This window comes from Mustela nivalis (genome assembly GCF_964662115.1).
Source record: "Mustela nivalis genome assembly, chromosome: 13".
Lineage (NCBI taxonomy): Eukaryota > Metazoa > Chordata > Mammalia > Carnivora > Mustelidae > Mustela > Mustela nivalis.
Window position 1 is genome coordinate 6,205,848 of NC_139032.1, and position 17,362 is coordinate 6,223,209.

Here is a 17,362-nt window from a genome sequence, read left to right on the forward strand (position 1 = left end):
TCAGAGGCAGGCCCACTGGAGCTGAAACACCCTCATGGTATGTCTCTTCCAGAAGAGAATGTACCCTACAGAAGAGGGTTTATTGAAAGGGGGGTGGTCGGAGAAAGCTTCCACTGGCATCCAGCTGAAACCTAAGGTTGCAGAATATTCCAGACTTAAGAGATAGATGGCTGGAACCAGGGCTTTATCTACACCCTGGCAGGAATTGTAGGGAGTGATAGAAAGGGGGAGGGAAGGTAGGGAGGAGTGGGGCCTAAATAGAGGGGAAGACAGGAAGATAAGGAGACAGAGGAAGAGTTAGGAAGGGAATGAGCCTTCACGGAGATACTTTCTAAAAGCCCCAAACATTGATTTGTTCTCCTTCTGAAATATACAAATGTTAACTATTTTTTTTAAGGTATAATTTGTTTCTGTCCCCAACTCCCTACTGCTTTGGGTCACAAATGTATCTTTCAGAAAAAGAATAATATTAAGTTTCCCAGTGGAGTTCAGAGGTGGGAAAGTTAGTATAAGGAGAAGTAGCCATGCTTTATTTTCTGATGGCCCTGATCCTGGTGCTTGGTGGGCTTCTGGGTGGGGAAGAGCCACCACCGGCTGAGGGTCTTCCCACCCAACTCCCCCACGCCCCTTAACACCCTCCCCCAAACCCTGTCCCACAAGAAGGTTGTAGGCTAAGGCCAGAAAGGTTGAGTATTCCCATGGTATAAGCTCATAACCCTACTAGAAGTTCAAGACTAATGTAATCTGTAATCCTATCCATGCCCTACTACTTCTACTATACTATAACATATACGAACACTGTCTGGGGTTTGAGCCTCCACAAAGCTTATTCATGTTGTTTCCTGCACATAGTATGAATAGCAAACCCTATACATATTGTGAATTATTGGATTCCATACATAGTATGAGTTATTGCATACTTGAGCCACATTTGCTGCTCTTGTCCTTCAAATTTTATTCTCCACGATCTGGAATGTCTTACTGTTCTTCAGACACACCATAATCTTTCAGACATCTGTATATGTATGTGGTCTCCTCTGCTTGAAATGTCTCTTTTCCTCTCTGTTGGAAAATGTATTTGTCCAGGTTTTGGTCCATTGCAGCACTGTTACGTGTCCAGGAAACGCTCACAGAACGAGGCCCAACACTGAGTTAATCACTCCTTTCTCTGTGCCTTCTTAGAACATTCTGCGTCATTTGTTTCACTCACACTCTGTGTTGCCTGTTTACCTGTCTCACTCCCCTAGACAGATTGTTTTGTCACCACATATCAAATTGATTATTCCAGCGGCACCAACACAGCTGGATGTGCTGGTGGTGACACATGACACAAGATCTCCTGTCTTCTAGTTTCTTCTCAATGAGAAATACCTACCTGCTTGTTCCTTCTCTCTTACTGGGGGGAAAAACCCACTAGGTGCCCTATACCCTAATAAACCTGTCAATGTATGTATGTATTTGACAGTGAAGTTTCCCTCTGAAAAAATGAAAGAAAAAAAAAATCTTTGGTGTCGCATCCCTTCCCCGACCCACACTGGTGAGGGCATTTCTGCTGCCTTGGAAATCTTGAAGGAAGGGGCATCAAGCGTTCATGTTGAGCGATGGCACGAGTGCGCCCCAGAAAACTGTCAGGGGCGCGTCCCTGTGACTGGTCAGTCTCAGCTGGCGCGGTGGGTTTGCTGCTGTGCGGTCAGGCTGCAGGTGCAGCGCTGTGTCCCGCCCAGGGCTCCGGCCGTGGGAGGCCTTCTGGGAGGCCTGTGCACCTGCACGTCCCTGCCATCATGCGCTCGGGCTGCTGGGTCTGGCAGGGGTCTCCGGTGTCCACGAGCGAATTCGCAGTGGGGGAAGGCCTGGCCGCCCTCTGGGACCTCAGGCTGGCGGTGAGGCCGAAAGGGCTCGCGGGCGGGCAGGCGGGCGTCCATCACCCACGAGGAGGGGCCGGCCTCCTGGCCCTGCCCTCCCCGTCCGGTGTGCCGTAGAGCACAGGCCGCCCAGCCCCGGCCGAGCCTCGGGGCCTCCACGAGGCAGACGGGCGGCACCTGCGGGGGCGGCACCTGCGGGGGCGGCACCTGCGGGGGCGGCACCTGCGGGGGCGGCACCTGCGGGGGCGGCGCCAGCGGCGCGCGGCCGTCGAGCAGCCCCGCGTGCTGGGCCGGAGGACGCCGTCTGCGTGCAGCGTCCGTCGCCCGCGCCCAAGCGCTCGGCCCTGTGCGTGCGCGCAGCGGGCAGCCCTCGGGGGCTGGGGGCGCCCGCTGAGGCCGGGGAGACTGTTGCGGCGCAGCGGCAGGTCTTGCAGGCCTCGGCCAACGCCGGCTCCCGCTCTCAGCGGCTGGGGCTCCCGGAGCGCGGACGCCTCCGGCCTGATGTCCTCGACCCCCAGAGGGGGATGGTCCGCGCCTTCCGGGCAGCTGCTTGTTTGTTGTGCGACTGGGACAGGAGCTGCACCTTCGACGCCTTGTTGACCCTCTGGACGCACGACACGACCCGGTCGGCTTTCTTGGTGGCGATGCAGAGGGGGGGCTTCCTCCGGGTCGTTCGGGCGTCCCCGGCCGCGACTCCTCCGTGACGCGCCGCCTGAGCTGCGGGGCTGGGGCAGCTGCTTCGGCCCCGCCGCCAGCTTCGCCAGAGCGGCCTGTCCTTGGCCTCTGAACTTCATCACCGGCATGTTTGAAGGCGCTTGAAGGAGGAGATCATAAAAACGTACCTTTTTTTTTTTTTTTTTTTTTTTTTTACCAAGGACTGGTCCATGCCCACCAGGCCACGAAGTTCCCGGAAAAGGCACGTTCTAGGTGGGCTCTTTGTAAGCCCTGACAGATTGTTGATGGCTGGCGCTGTGGACGTCTATCCTCGCAGGATCCTAGAGCAGTGCCTGACGTGTATATGCTCAACAAATTTCAATCGTTCTGAACTTATTTATTTGACAGAGAGAGAGAGAGATGGAGAGATCACAAGTAGGCAGAAAGAGAGGAGGAAGCAGGCTCTCCGCTGAGCGGCGATCCCAGGACCCTGAGATCATGACCTGAGCGGAAGGCAGAGGCTTATTAACCCACTGAGCCACCCAGGCATCCGGATTCACTCTTGGACATCTGCGTATCCGTTGCACTTGGGCGTCAGTGCAAGTCTGTAGACGGTTCTCAAGTGCAGGCTTTTTTGTGGTGTGGTTTTGTGGCTTCCCATGATGTGATTGTCCTGCGTGGAAATCAGCATACTGTCAGTGTCCAGGACCAAGGAACATACTCAGCTGGTTATTTCTCATTCAGATCCTTGTCTTGAACTGTAAATTATTATTTTTTTTTCATTAGTTCAAGATCCAGAGAGCCTTTGGGAATACAGACTCTAAAGGCTCACCTTTCATATGACGTTCAGCAGCCTTTGGAAAGCCCTCAGCTGGCTCTGTGCGCTGTGGGATCTCCAGACAGGGTAAGTCCTCTTTCCCCACAGCCTGTGGATTCTGGAATAGGGGCCATGCCACCCACTGCCTTTGTATTTGACAGTGAATTCACGGCTTCCTTGAAAGGGAAGAGAGAGCACCACGGAGCAACCCAAAGAGAGGCAGGATAGCGCAGTTATTAGCAGAATAGATTTTGCAGTCATTGGCTCATCTTTTTTCCCCCCTCTCTGATCCTAAGATAAGTTTTATTGATTTTTATCTCCAGCTGATTCTTTTGCCATCTTCAATCTGCCGCTAAGTCCTTCCAGTGAGTTTTTCATCTGTTGTCCTTATGCCTTGTCGTCCATAAGCCTTAAGTTTGCTGGAAGGCTGGGATGTTTCCCAGGTGCCTTTACCTGGGCAAGGCTCAATTTCTTTTTTTAAATTTCTTTTTTCACTAAGAGGTAATTGACACATAACATTACATGAGTTTCAGGTGTACAGCATTACAAAATGATTACAATAGGTCTGATGATTATCAGTCACCATTCATACATCAGAAGTTTTTTGTCTTGCGATGAGTGCCTTTAAGATATACTTTCTTAACAACTTTCAAGTATAGAATACGTGATTACTATTATTTATAATACAGTCTTATTAACTGTAGTCACCATGCTGTACATTACATGCCCATGACTTATTTATTTCATAACTGGAAAATTTGATAACAGGACCTTCTGACCCCACATCACCCATTTCACCTACCCCTTACCGCACCCCTCTGATAATCACCATTCTGTCCTCTGTATCTATGAGCTTGGTTTTTTTTTTTTTTCTTAATTCCATATATAAGTGAGATCATATAGTATTTGTCTTTTTCTGACTTATTTCACTTAGCATAAAGCCCTTAAGATCCATCCATGTTGTGTAAGTAGCAAGAGTCCATTCTTTTTCATGGCTGAACAATAGTCCATTGTGTATATGTGTCTATACAACAGTTTCTTGATTTGTTCCTTCATCAGTAGACACGTAGGTTGCTTCTGCACCTCGGCTATAGTCAGTAATGCTGCAGTGAACGTGGGGTGCAGATAGATCTTTTGTAATTTGTTTTTTTTGTTTTCTTGGGATAAGTGCCCAGAAGTAGAATTGCTGGGTCACATGGTAGTTCTATTTTTAATTTTTTGAGGAGCCTGCATACTGTTTTCTGTGCTGGTTGTACCAACTTACACTCCACCAGCAGTGCACGGGGCTCCCTTTTATCCACATCCTCTCCAGTACTTGTTATTTCTTGTCTTTGATACTAGCTGTTCTGACACGTGTAAGGCGATACCTCATGATAGTCTTGATTTGCATTTTTCTGACGATTAGGGATACTGAGCATCTTTTCATGTGTCTGTTTGCCATTTGTATGTCTTCTTTGGAAAAATGTCTGTTTCGATACTTTGCCCATTTTTAATTGGTTTTTGTTTTGTTTTGTTTTGTTTTTGCTATAAAGTTGTATGTTTTTTTGGTGTAGTTTGGATATTAGCTGCTTATCAGATGTATGATTTGTGAATGTTTTCTCCCATTCAGCAGGTTGCCTTTTCATTTTGTTGATGGTTTTCTTTACTATGTGGAAGGTTTTTAGCTTGATCTTGTCTCACTTGTTTATTTTTGCTTTTATTGTCTTTGCTTTTGGAGTAAGATTTAAAAAAAATGTTGCCAAGACCTATGTCTTCTAGTAGTTTCCTGGCTTCAGGGGCAGGACTCAACTTAAAAAAAATTTTTTTTAGTATAGTTGACACATAGTGTCATATTAGTTTCAGGTGTACCACTCAGTGAATTGACAAGTTTATGTTATGCTATGTTCACCAAAGGTGTAGCTACAATCTGTCTCATTACACAGCTATTTCACTGGCTCTGTTCTTTATGTTCTGCTTTTTCATCTCATAGGACTCAATTTCTAAACTCTGTATCCTTTCAGGATCTTGCCAGAACTTGATTTGGGCACTGTTAGGGTAGGTCTGGACTAAGCCTTGCTCTGGATTATGTTCTTTAGTCTCTAGGCATGGCCTGTCTGGTGTCACAGCTGGTGCCCAGCTTTGTTGAAAGATACACAGCTTGGAGTCTGGCCAGCAGAAGTCTCCCCAGTGGTGAGGACATTCAGTGGAAGAATAGTTAAAGGAACTCTGGGCTTGAAAAAGACCTCAGTAGGTCCTGAGGAGTAGATGACACACAGCAGGGGCTATCAAATGATAAGGAGGAGAGATAATGACTTTGTGGCCTTGGTGTTTAATTGTAGCATCTAATTAATGGGTGGTGGGTGTCTTAAAGGATACAATTCTCAGTTCAGAATAAAAAATTATTATTTTTTAATTGTTAGAGTAGTCAAAAGGTAAAAATGTCTAGGAAGAGAGGGAGTTTATTCAATGATCCTTCTAGGAAATGTTGAAGGGATGATGCCAGTATCAGATGAGGATTGAGTTTAAGAACTTTTGTGGCTCCTCTCAATATGGTATTCTTTGATTCACTGAGCTTTCATTGTTTTAGTGAAAACCCTAGTTGTTTTTTCACGGTGGTACAGTGAGGGAGCCCCCCTTTCGGTGTGTAATGGAAAGAGCATTGCTTATGGAAGTTTGAATCCCCAATCTGTTATTTTCTGGCACACTCTCAGAGAGAACCAAGGTAAGTCCCAAGCCCCCGTTTCTTAATTTTTGCATTAAGGGTGCTACCGTATTTACCTCCTAAGATCGCTGTGACTATAAAGTACTAGATAGTACCTGGCATGCATTCTACTGCAGGGGCACTTGTCAGTAACATTAATGGTATTGTGATTACTATTGTTAGCTTAAAAGTTTGATCAGTTAATTCTATTTCTAAGAATTTCTTTAAAATATATTCATGGCTGCACATAAATTGTTCATTATGATATATATATTTATATATGTAATTTTTGTTATTTAATGGGATGATAAACACTGCTAATCAAATTATCAAATATATATGTATATATAATGGATAATACAATTTAGGTTTTATTTTTATTCTCTCTTTTTTCTTCTCTAAACTTTCCTCTGTGGATATGTATTATTATAATAATCATAATCAATCATAATAAAACATGTAAGGAAAGAGTCAATTCCTCACGTGTTTCCTAAAAGGCTGAGGTATCTCCCCTTGGTTTCTGACTCTCTGCAGAGTGATATCATGAAATTCGAGTCGCTGAATGTTGACAGTTGACTTGAAATTGTGATGATGACAGTTATAACCCAGTGTCGTGCAACAGCATTTCCACCGAGGCTCAGTTTCCCAGTCTGGATGTGAAGGAATGGAAAGTATTATATGATATGTTTTGGACACCAGGGTTGTGCTGGTGGGTAGAGGTTGAGTGGGTGTGAGTGAGGGGGGATGGTCGTAGGAGGAGGACACACAAGGTTGTAGATATTAGCCAGCTGGTGGTGTAAACTTCTCCAAGGGAAGTTTATAAAGACTAGGAAAGAAGTTTGTAAGATCCGGAAAACAAGGGAGGAGGAAGGAAGGAGTAGGGAAAGAAGGAAGAAGAAAAGCAGGAAACAAAGAGGTTGGTGGGGAAGAGGAATGCAGTACAATGCTTTTGGCAAACACTTGACCTTGGGCAATAGTCCTTGTTAAAGAACACAGCACGGATAATGACAATTTAGAAAATGAACTTTTATCATCATATGGAGTCTCTAGAAAGTTCTTCTCCAGTGATTCTGAGTCCCGGCTAAATGAAGAGTATTATCTCAAAAGCTCCTTCATTTTTGTTTACTGGCAGTATTGCTATTGCTTCTCAGTTACTGAAACCCAAGTCATCGAGGTCCAGCAACCTGGGTTCACCACATGTATGGGGTCCACAAAGTGGGAGGAAAACTTTTAAACGTCACTGACACAGTTTCTGAACAGAGTGCTAGGCAAAAGCTGGTTACCCCAAAGGGGTGCAGTTTTTCACCCTGAGGTGAAATGATTGATTGGCAACCAAGGACAGGAACACTCCTCCAGTAGATTATTGTAAATTGTTAATAGAAGCTTCTTGTTCACTGGGAAAGTGGGGGCAGTTTATAAGATATTTTTTCTTGAAGGAGGGGGAATCTAGCGGTGATTAGCGATCTAGGTAATTAGGGATTCAAGGACCACCCAGCTAATGAAGAGTAAGTGTTACAGAATTGCAGGGTTCTTGTCTCATGGAGTCGAAGATGAATCTCATGGACTAAAAAGGGTGAAGTGAAGTGAACGTTTATTAAGTGAAGGGGAGAACAGAAAGAAAAGAGGAAGCTCTCTAGAGTGAGGGGGTCCGGAATGGGTTGCCATTGTGGACTTTTACTGGCGGTCTTTCATTGAGAACTGACCAGGAAACTTGTGGCCTTGAGATTCCGATGTCATCTTGGTTTGACCAAGGACTATTGATAACATCCCTAATGGCTTACTTCTTTGAGGTCTGTTCATCCTCTGTGATTACAGCATAGCTGCCAAAAAAATATACTCCCTAACATCCAGGGATAGGTGGTCTGGTGTGTTCCCTTGTCTGGTTTTGTACACCTCAGCATTTCTACACACTTGGGATTTCTGTGAGCCTGGTCGGGCAGCCCCCTGCATGGGCCTCGTCAGGGGAGCTGGCGGCCTCCTGTCTTTCCCTGCTATACTTAACCCTTTCCTGACACATAAAGGGGGGGCATTTCTACTACTGGAGATCTGTCTACCGTTCAGTACCTCCCTTTTTATTGAAATTTAAGCCTATGAAGAAAGGGCTGATTATCCAGGAAATTTGTTTTTCTGGAGGTAGATTTTCAAATGAGGAGGATCAGGGTGTAACCTAAGAAGGGTTCTAGGGGACGCTTCAGAGCCCCTTTTGGATCCATAAATCTAAGAGTTCGTTTCCTTTCAACCATCTTAATGGATTTCTAATACAACCAGAGTATTAGAATTCAGAAATGTTAAAATATAGTCAGGTCTGAGCTTTATGGAAACTGCTTTTGGAAAACATGCTATTCTAAGCCCGTTAGTAATTAGAAGTAATTACTAAACAGCTTCTGTCATAGGTGAGGGTTCTGTATTGCCTTAGAAGTCACATAATAAATGGCTCATGGTAAACCTAGGTTGGTTTGCACACCTAGGAATGAGGGGTAATATAAGTCAATAACGTGAAAATAGAAGACATAAAAGGAAAATTAAATTTTCAAATAATATCTCCAAATGTCATTGAAACTAATGGAGTTGCAAGAGGTGAATAAAAATGCAGTCTATTTGGTGTTGAGTGTTTCTTGCATGCTTATTAAGCATTTTTTTCATTTTTCTCTCTCTCTTTTTTTAAGATTTTATTTATTTATTTGACAGAGAGAGATCACAAGTAGGCAGAGAGGCAGGCAGAGAGGGCAGGGGAAGCAGGCTCCCTGCTGAGCAGAGATCCTGATGATGATGCGATGATGTGGGGCTCCATCCCAGGACCCTGAGATCATGACCTGAGCCCAAAGTAAAGGCTTAACCCACTGAGCCACCCAGGCGCCCCTAAGCATTTTTTTCTTAAGCTTGCTCTTCAGAATGCTAATGCCAGGAATTTAATGCAATGAGATCTGAGGGCAAGGAGAGGCTTTCTCAGAACTCAGCCGCCACTTCTTTTCAGAGGACCCAAGTTGTCTGTATCTAAGTTTCGCTGTTTATTTTCTTGGTGAGGTTTATTCAGTTTCCTCTTAAGAAAGAAAACATGGAAAGTACAGAATCCGTGAGTCCAGGGAAGGTCAGGTTTTCCTACGTGTGGTGCTTTTCACTGGGCAGAAATATTAATTAGGCGGTAGTGACACCACCTGGTCTTCCTGGGAATCTTCACTCAATCTACTCATTAGAAAAACGGACACACTTTTATTACACGTGCTTAACCTGCGTCAGGCACAGTAAACACAGCATAAGAAATGGAAGGGCCCTGATTTCGCGGGGTGTATTATCTGAGGAATAGAAAAAACTATCTATCTATCTATCTGATGAAGTCCCAGAACCTTAAGTCAGGTTCGGTGGGGTGAGGAGGTTCGGAGCCGACGACTAAAGAAAGAATTCTTAAGACGTCATTGGTGCAAAATGGTGGTTTATTAAAGCACGGGGACAGAACCCGTGGGCAGGAAGAGCTGCTGCCCCGGGTTGTGAAGGTGGGCATGTTATATACCCCACGGTTGGGGGGAGGTGGTGAAGGAATGGGGGATTTCGACAGAGTTCTCACATGCTAGGGAGGGTCTACAAGGTGCCGGAGGGGAGTCTTTGCCATTATGGCTTGATTAATGTCGTCTTTAGGTCAAGCACTAACATCAAGATAATGGGGATTCTTGGTGGGGCATTATGATCTGGCTATCATTTACATTCCCTTCTACCCCAGTCTCCTCCAGTTTATGGTGGGAGGGGGACATTAGGGCTTCAGGAACCAAGAGTTATTCGCCTCTGGAAATTTGTGCTATTGATAAGGTAACCTCCCTGTTCAGGTCTCTAGGACATCTTGTAGGGCAAGGGAGATTCCTGTTCTGCAGGATTGTGATCCTTGCAAGTTAACTATTTATCGTTTTATGGCAGTCATGGGTGCCTGAGGAATGCCACACATATGGAGGGGAGCGGGTGAAGAGGGGGTGCAAGGCACCAGCTTTTGCTTTGTCCTCAGCCAGCCTCCTGCTCCCTCATCATTCCCCCCTGAACAATTTTGACCCTTAAATCTTTAAGGTGGTTGAAGGTGGAAGGTCTCATCTTCTGTAACTTCTTCGTGCTGAATAGGGGCGTAGAGCTGTCCCTACCTGCTCGGGTCAATATTGGTCAGGGTAGGAACGTATAAGGGAGTTACGAAAGGTGGAGGCAGCTGAATCCAGCGCTGACAGTGAAGAGGCGTCTTCGCGCGCGACAAGGATCGTCTGTCGTGGTGTAGTCATTGTAGCAATGGAGTCTCGGCACCAAGTGGAAAAACATGGAACAAAGCAACATATTAGGATTAATAAGGCGATAAGAATAAGAAGCCCGAAAAGGAGATTCAGCCATAGTCCTCCTTCAAATTAGGAGAGAGAGAGAGAGATCTTGTAGGGCCTTAATCTGGGTGTTTATATCCTTTATTATTCCTGTGACATTTTTGCGATAGTCTGGGATGTACACACAACATTCTGTCTTGATAATTGCACATGTGCCACCCTGTGCTGCCGTCAGGACATCTAAGGCCATCCTATTCTGTAGGACTGCCTGGCGCATTTGTGACACTTCAGTATTAAGTAGGGAGATGCTGTTCAGTGAATCATTGAGTGCCTTTGTAGTATATTTATTAAGGGCTTCTACATGCCACATGACATCCTCTAGTCCCGCAGATGGAACAAAGATGGATGCTAAGTGATCATACCATTTAAAAACAGATCGTGTCCATCTTTGTTTTAAGTTGGGGAGATTAGCTGGAGTTGTAATGGTTTTAGTAATGCGCCCATGAACCCAGGCAAATCCTAAAGTACAGCGACCTATCCATCCTGGAGGAAGCCAGGGCCACAGGTTGGTTCCACATATCCAGTGGGTTCCATTTGGAGCTGGCCATCTAATGCCAGGTCGCCTTACCCAGTCAGTAGCAAACCAGTCAGTAGCCTGGAGTACTATTACTTGGGAACACATTTCTAGTGGTAGCCACCCCAGATATCGTGCGTTCTTTGCCCAAGTGTCACTCGTATGATTTCTTTGTTCCCAGCATAAAACTGCCTTTTAACTGAGCTGTCCAATCGTGGGTGTGAATCACAAATATGTATCCCGGATCTGATATATGCCATCTTTAGTATAGCGATAAGGAGGGTTTTATAACTTAGGCTCATATTTGATTGGGAAGTTATGGCTTGATAGCAATCCCCTTTCCTTCCAAATAGCTCCATGGGCATGTAGTACCAGGAAAGCATATTTGGAGTCAGTATAAATGTTAATTCTTAGACTTTGGCAATTGCAAAGTGCTAGTGAGCACTATGGCACACCTAGCTTTTCTTATTTTTTCTATGAAAACTACTGTCATCAGAAAACCAACTGTCATTCATATTTTTAACAGGGGCATCTTAAATCTGGCCAGATAGAGTAAGCAAGATAAGTAACCTTTTTTGCTCTATAGAGAAAGAAGTACAGTGTTCAGGTTCAGGCATACAGGTAACTAGGTTTAAAGTTTGACAAGTTTTATTTCTGGCATATCTGTTAATGTAGCCCAGTATTTAATAAGTTGGCCTCCATCATCCATTGGTGGCCTTTGGCTTCTAAGACAAATCTGGACCTCATGTGACATCATTATAGTCAAGGACTGTCCCATAGTGAGCTTTGAGGCTCTTTTATAGGAGGGCTGTTCCATGCTTAGCTAAAGCATCTATTTGCAATTGCACCTCAACAGAGGTGGCCTCTAGGATAAATATGACAAAGGGGTGAAACCAATAAGAAGACCTTTGAGTGGTCCAGCCTTAATAATATCCTGATTACAGAGGATCACTGGCAAGTGAGAAAACTTGTCAAGAGGTAAGGGGAGTTCCCCATGCATCATTCAATCCACTCATAAAGAAAGTGGGGTTATCCATTATCTCCACAAGTCCATAGTTAATCCTATGGAGTGTGATAGGTTGGCTTTTAGGCAATTTCATTATCCCAGCCACACATAAGGTGTTAGTTAAGTTATACAATTGCAGGGAATCAATCCCATTTTCCAGTTGTTTAATCATGTGCAGTGGGGTCTGCTAATATCCCCACAAAATAATAAGATCGACTAAAGAAGCTATTGTACAACTTCTCTGAAGTTTACCTCAAATTGTTTAGCTTAGGTAAACATTTAAAGACAATCAAATCTAGAATTTAACATCCATAAAGGTGTGTTATTAAAACATAATTTTTCTCTCTAAAATAACCCTCATTTCCAGAGATAGCCAAATCAGGACTAATTCACTTGGGGAAACAAGTCCAGTTTTAACAAACTTGGCCTAATTATTTACATAAGCTCAGTAAGAACAGTGACTGTGATCAATAGATCTCTTAGAATCTGCTTTGCTGGAACTTTGTATAAGGAATCTCTAGGTTGAACTTTTAGTAGCCTCTCCGGGCCAGAAGCCAAGCCCTGTACTTGCCATGAGGCATGCCTGCAATGCCTTTGGGCGAATTCCTCTTCCCGAGACTGCACCTACCAAGGAGTGACATTCTTTACTCACCTGGTGGGGCTGCTGGGAACTCTGTAAGCAAGGTATCAGGCCAACAGTCCCAAGGGGCTTTATGGCTCCAGGTTTCATAAAGTCAACCTTAGTTCCTTAAAGCTGTCTGGTCATATCTGAGTCTTTTCAAATATGACATCCCAGTCAAAGCCTTGGTAAAATAACCAGTTTCCAATTCCTTCCTGTTACAAGGAGAACAGATTCTTATTGAACTTATGCAAATGACTGATTGCCGTGGAAGAAAGAATACTTACTAAGACCTTTTGGTTTCAGAGGGTTCAGATAGAGAGAAAATTTGAATGCTTTGAGCACTTTTACAAATGAGCACTTTTACATCTCTATAATTTACAGATAACTTAAGAAAAAGTATCCCTAGTCTGGAAGAGCAAACATTAGAGAGAACGAGCAATGTTTAAAGTAAGACAAAACATTAAGAGACACAACACTATAATCTTTTAGTTCATTTAGTCCCATGTTACTAATTCTGGTGAATGCACCTTTAGTCAGTTTTGGAAATTCTTATCCATTTCAGTTTTAGGATTTTCAAGCATATCAAATATCTGTATTTGTCCTGAAAGTCCTTTATAGGAATCTCCTTGAAGATAAAACTCATTTTACCAGAGAATCAAAACAATTATAAATGACAAAAACTCAGAATGGATATGGTTAGAGCTAAAGAGACACGGGAGTTTACAATTTAGCTGCAAGGAAATCAGATTATTTCTGTGATACATAACATTTCCATAATTACAGTATCAAGCGGTGATCTCTCAAAACGTTAAAACTTTAGGAAGTGCGTAGAATCTCTAGAATAGTTATAGCATTTTCCCAAATGTAACCCAAGGTTTATCACTGGTTCAGTAGTACTTCATGAGCAACTTCACATACCAAGGAAAAGCCTGAGTTAAAGAGATTTACGATTTAAATCTTGTCAACATTTGCTAAAATCTTAGAAAGTTTTAAAGCACATGCCTAAATATAATTAGGGATGTTAAACACCTGATAAAACTGAACATAGAAACTCGTTTTTCTGGGCAGGCAAAGAGAAAACCATTTACATTTTCTTAACAGCAGATCAATTGATCTAAGAAAACATTGTCCTTTTGAACAGAGACAATTTCAGTCTTGTACCAATGTATCCTTAAAACCCATTCATTTCAATCTTAATCCATTCTTGACCATAGCTAAAATTCCTTTTCTGAAGATTTCCCTTCACAAACCTTCTACAACTTTCCTTTGCATTCAGGTTTTGTCCCAAGCCATTTCCTTCCAAACAACCATCTCATTTAGGACAAAATTACCTTCCTTTACCTTCAACAAAATGTATTCCCATTCCTTAAATCTTTCTTACATATCTCCTACTTTCCTACATACAGAGTTTCCCTTTATTTCCATCAGTCTTAGTTACACTAAGCAGAACTTCGTATTCTTAGAAACACCTTTAGTTATTAACCAATTGTGAACTGCTACAACAGAATTCTTCAGGTGGCAATTTATGAATCAGTTAAGTGGCAAACAAGTTTACCAACAGATTTAAATACTCTTAGTTTCTTTGCAGTAAGAAGTCAAAAGCACAAACCTACATCCAGAAATTAACGACTTAGCATTTTATCCTGTTTGGTTAAGACCTAGATGTCCACAATTTAATTCCATTTGTCATTCAAGCAAAACTTTAAAACTTTCAGGTTACCAAAGACTTTGAAAGCTACTTCAGCAATTACCCATTAGAAATTTGAGACAGACAATTAACCATCAGTTTAGTCATTTCTTTGCTAACAAATTTTAATAAATAACATGAGCTTATTTGACCTTCAGTAAACTTTGATAGAATAAAAGCTTCACATTTACTGCTGTAAACTTAAAAGACAGGTCTTAATTAAACCAACAAACTTAACTTAGTTTCAATAGCGATTTACGTTCCACCTGGGCCCACTCCGCTTTGAATGTTTACCTGAGACACAAGTGGGAAGATCTGGAGTGGGGGTGTTCTTCTTGCTCCTTGACAGTGAAGAGAGAAGGAGCCGTGGTGCATGATCTAGAGGCTAGTTATGCAGGCTGCAAGCACCTTGGTGCAGAAACAGAAGGGGAAAACAGAGGAAACAAAGTGCTGCCACGAGGCAGAGAAGGGATTCCCGGTTTCAGAGCTCATAAGCCCCAACAGAGGAGCAGACGCCATCATGCTTTCCCACCAGCAAGGGGGGGAGGGGTTAGGCAGTCCAAGTCAGGCCAGAGAACACAGGGAAACTTCCCCGAAACAAAGAGAGTTTCGGCAGCTGCTTGGGAATATTCCTTATGGTCTCTGTTTCGAGTTAGACCAACCCCAGTTGGCTCCAGTTATAGCCATTAACACGGGAAGTGAGTGAGGGAGAAGCCCCCACATCTATTAGGAGTAACAGAGAGAAATAAAGCCAGAGTCCCCTTTGCTAGGGATGGCCCAGCAACCTGGGTTTACTAGAAGAAGGCTTATTTATGTAATTACCATCCAATATGTCAGGAGAAAGTTTACTAGCTGACTCATTTGGGCAAACACATTCCGCAAAAGCCCCTTAGTCTGGGGTCCTGGTGCAGAGCAATAAAGGCCTAGGTATGAGCAGTGAAGGTGTCCTAGGTCCATTTGCCCTGTTTCCTGCAGAGATCTAACTGATAGATCCCACTGAGGCCATGCATTGTTACAGGAGCTCCTAAGTTTTGCAATCCAAATTATTTCCAGTGGGTTAAAAGGCACCCCAAGGTAGAGTCCTTGGGAACTGAGGAAGCCTACTGAGGCCATGCTTCCAGAAAAGTAAAGAAGGTCCATTACCATAAATTCCCCCTGATTCCTGGGTAGCGTCCCACGCAGGATATGTCAGAGGTTCCTGTGTGTCAAAAGCGACCAGAGGCATCCCTCAAGATATCGCTATTGATCACCGTCATGCCTTAAAAGGCCCTGGAGGGGTGCCGGCGTCCCTCCACTTCCCCATCGCATCCTAGGCTACAGATGGGTGCCTGGTGAATGGACTAGGAAATTGTGCCATGCCAAGCCATTGTCTATCCTGAAGACTGCATACTGTTTTGCCATATTAACCCGCAAAAACGCTAGAGAAGTTTGGCAAGGGGAAATTACCCAATTTCATAGCTTTAGGCGGTTTGCAGAAGACACTGATGAGAAACAGTAAAGATTGAAATCCATCATGGTCTATGCGACATTCCAACACATGTGGTCCTTACAGCCAACTTCCCTAGGAAACGGTCCCCGGTTGCGTTTTAATTGAATCGGGTACTGGTTTCGGCCGGCTCCCAGTGGAGGTCTCGCGGCCAGAAGTGGCTAGACCGGGCATGTGGAGGGGATCACATTAGATCAATCAGGAGGAAACCTCACACGGGAGTCTTAAGATTGGCAGCCGTCCTGGTGACTTAGGTGGCTGTCCCGTGCCCAAGAGAGACAACTTTCTATAAGAACAGGAATAGAGTGAGGCCATCAAGTTTCTGGGTCTTATTGCCATTCCGGCCAGGGTACTAGCTTACAGCCAAAAGGCAGTCGCTCTCCTCCCCGTGGAGTAGCCACGGGCTAGAGGATTACAGCCTGAGCAATTGACATGCAAGTGTTCCAATAAGACCATACTCCTTGAAAAGGCCCTGGAATGAGAGTACAGGAAAAGGAGAGAAAGTACTCACCAATTTGCACCGAAGCTCAGAGTCCAAATGTAAAGACTCACAAATCTCCTGGCTGGCTCGCCAAAAATGATGAAGTCCCAGAACCTTAAGTCAGGTTCGGTGGGGTGAGGAGGTTCGGAGCCGACGACTAAAGAAAGAATTCTTAAGACGTCATTGGTGCAAAATGGTGGTTTATTAAAGCACGGGGACAGAACCCGTGGGCAGGAAGAGCTGCTGCCCCGGGTTGTGAAGGTGGGCATGTTATATACCCCACGGTTGGGGGGAGGTGGTGAAGGAATGGGGGATTTCGACAGAGTTCTCACATGCTAGGGAGGGTCTACAAGGTGCCGGAGGGGAGTCTTTGCCATTATGGCTTGATTAATGTCGTCTTTAGGTCAAGCACTAACATCAAGATAATGGGGATTCTTGGTGGGGCATTATGATCTGGCTATCATTTACATTCCCTTCTACCCCAGTCTCCTCCAGTTTATGGTGGGAGGGGGACATTAGGGCTTCAGGAACCAAGAGTTATTCGCCTCTGGAAATTTGTGCTATTGATAAGGTAACCTCCCTGTTCAGGTCTCTAGGACATCTTGTAGGGCAAGGGAGATTCCTGTTCTGCAGGATTGTGATCCTTGCAAGTTAACTATTTATCGTTTTATGGCAGTCATGGGTGCCTGAGGAATGCCACACATATGGAGGGGAGCGGGTGAAGAGGGGGTGCAAGGCACCAGCTTTTGCTTTGTCCTCAGCCAGCCTCCTGCTCCCTCATCATATCTATCTATCTATCTTCTTACTTCCACTGCCCCGCTCTCCAGAAATTCTGATTCAGGAGGTTAGGAGTGGGAGTGGTGTCCTGGCATCTGTACATAGTTTTTTTCTGAGAATTCCGATTATTACTTGGGTGTGGGGAGTGAATCAGGGCAGGACTACTGCTAACATACCTAGAGAAATACTTGAGAAATGAGAGAACCAAAGGACCGGAACAATTCAGACCAAGGGAGATTAAGGTTAGGTGAGGGCGTCAGCGAGACCTCCATGAGGAAGGGGTAATTGCAGGGATAATTGAAGGGATAATTCTGCCCATCAGAAAAGGGCAGCTACAGCAGAAGCTTTGATCTCTGGCAGTCTGCTGCTCTTTCCAGAAATGGGAGCAGAAGAAAAAGATTATGAGGAAGAAGAGCAAAGAGGTTAAAAG

At 44.4% G+C, this 17,362-nt stretch overlaps 1 long non-coding RNA gene across 1 annotated transcript in view; it reads left to right on the forward strand.

Annotated features, from left to right (window-relative positions):
* The first annotated feature begins 3,235 nt into the window (after positions 1-3,235).
* LOC309845915 overlaps positions 3,236-17,362 on the forward strand; it is a 50,550-nt gene continuing 36,423 nt past the window's right edge. Inside the window, exon 1 of the long non-coding RNA XR_014301591.1 lies at positions 3,236-3,420. This is a non-coding gene — a long non-coding RNA (uncharacterized lncRNA). The remainder of the gene's footprint in view (positions 3,421-17,362) is intronic.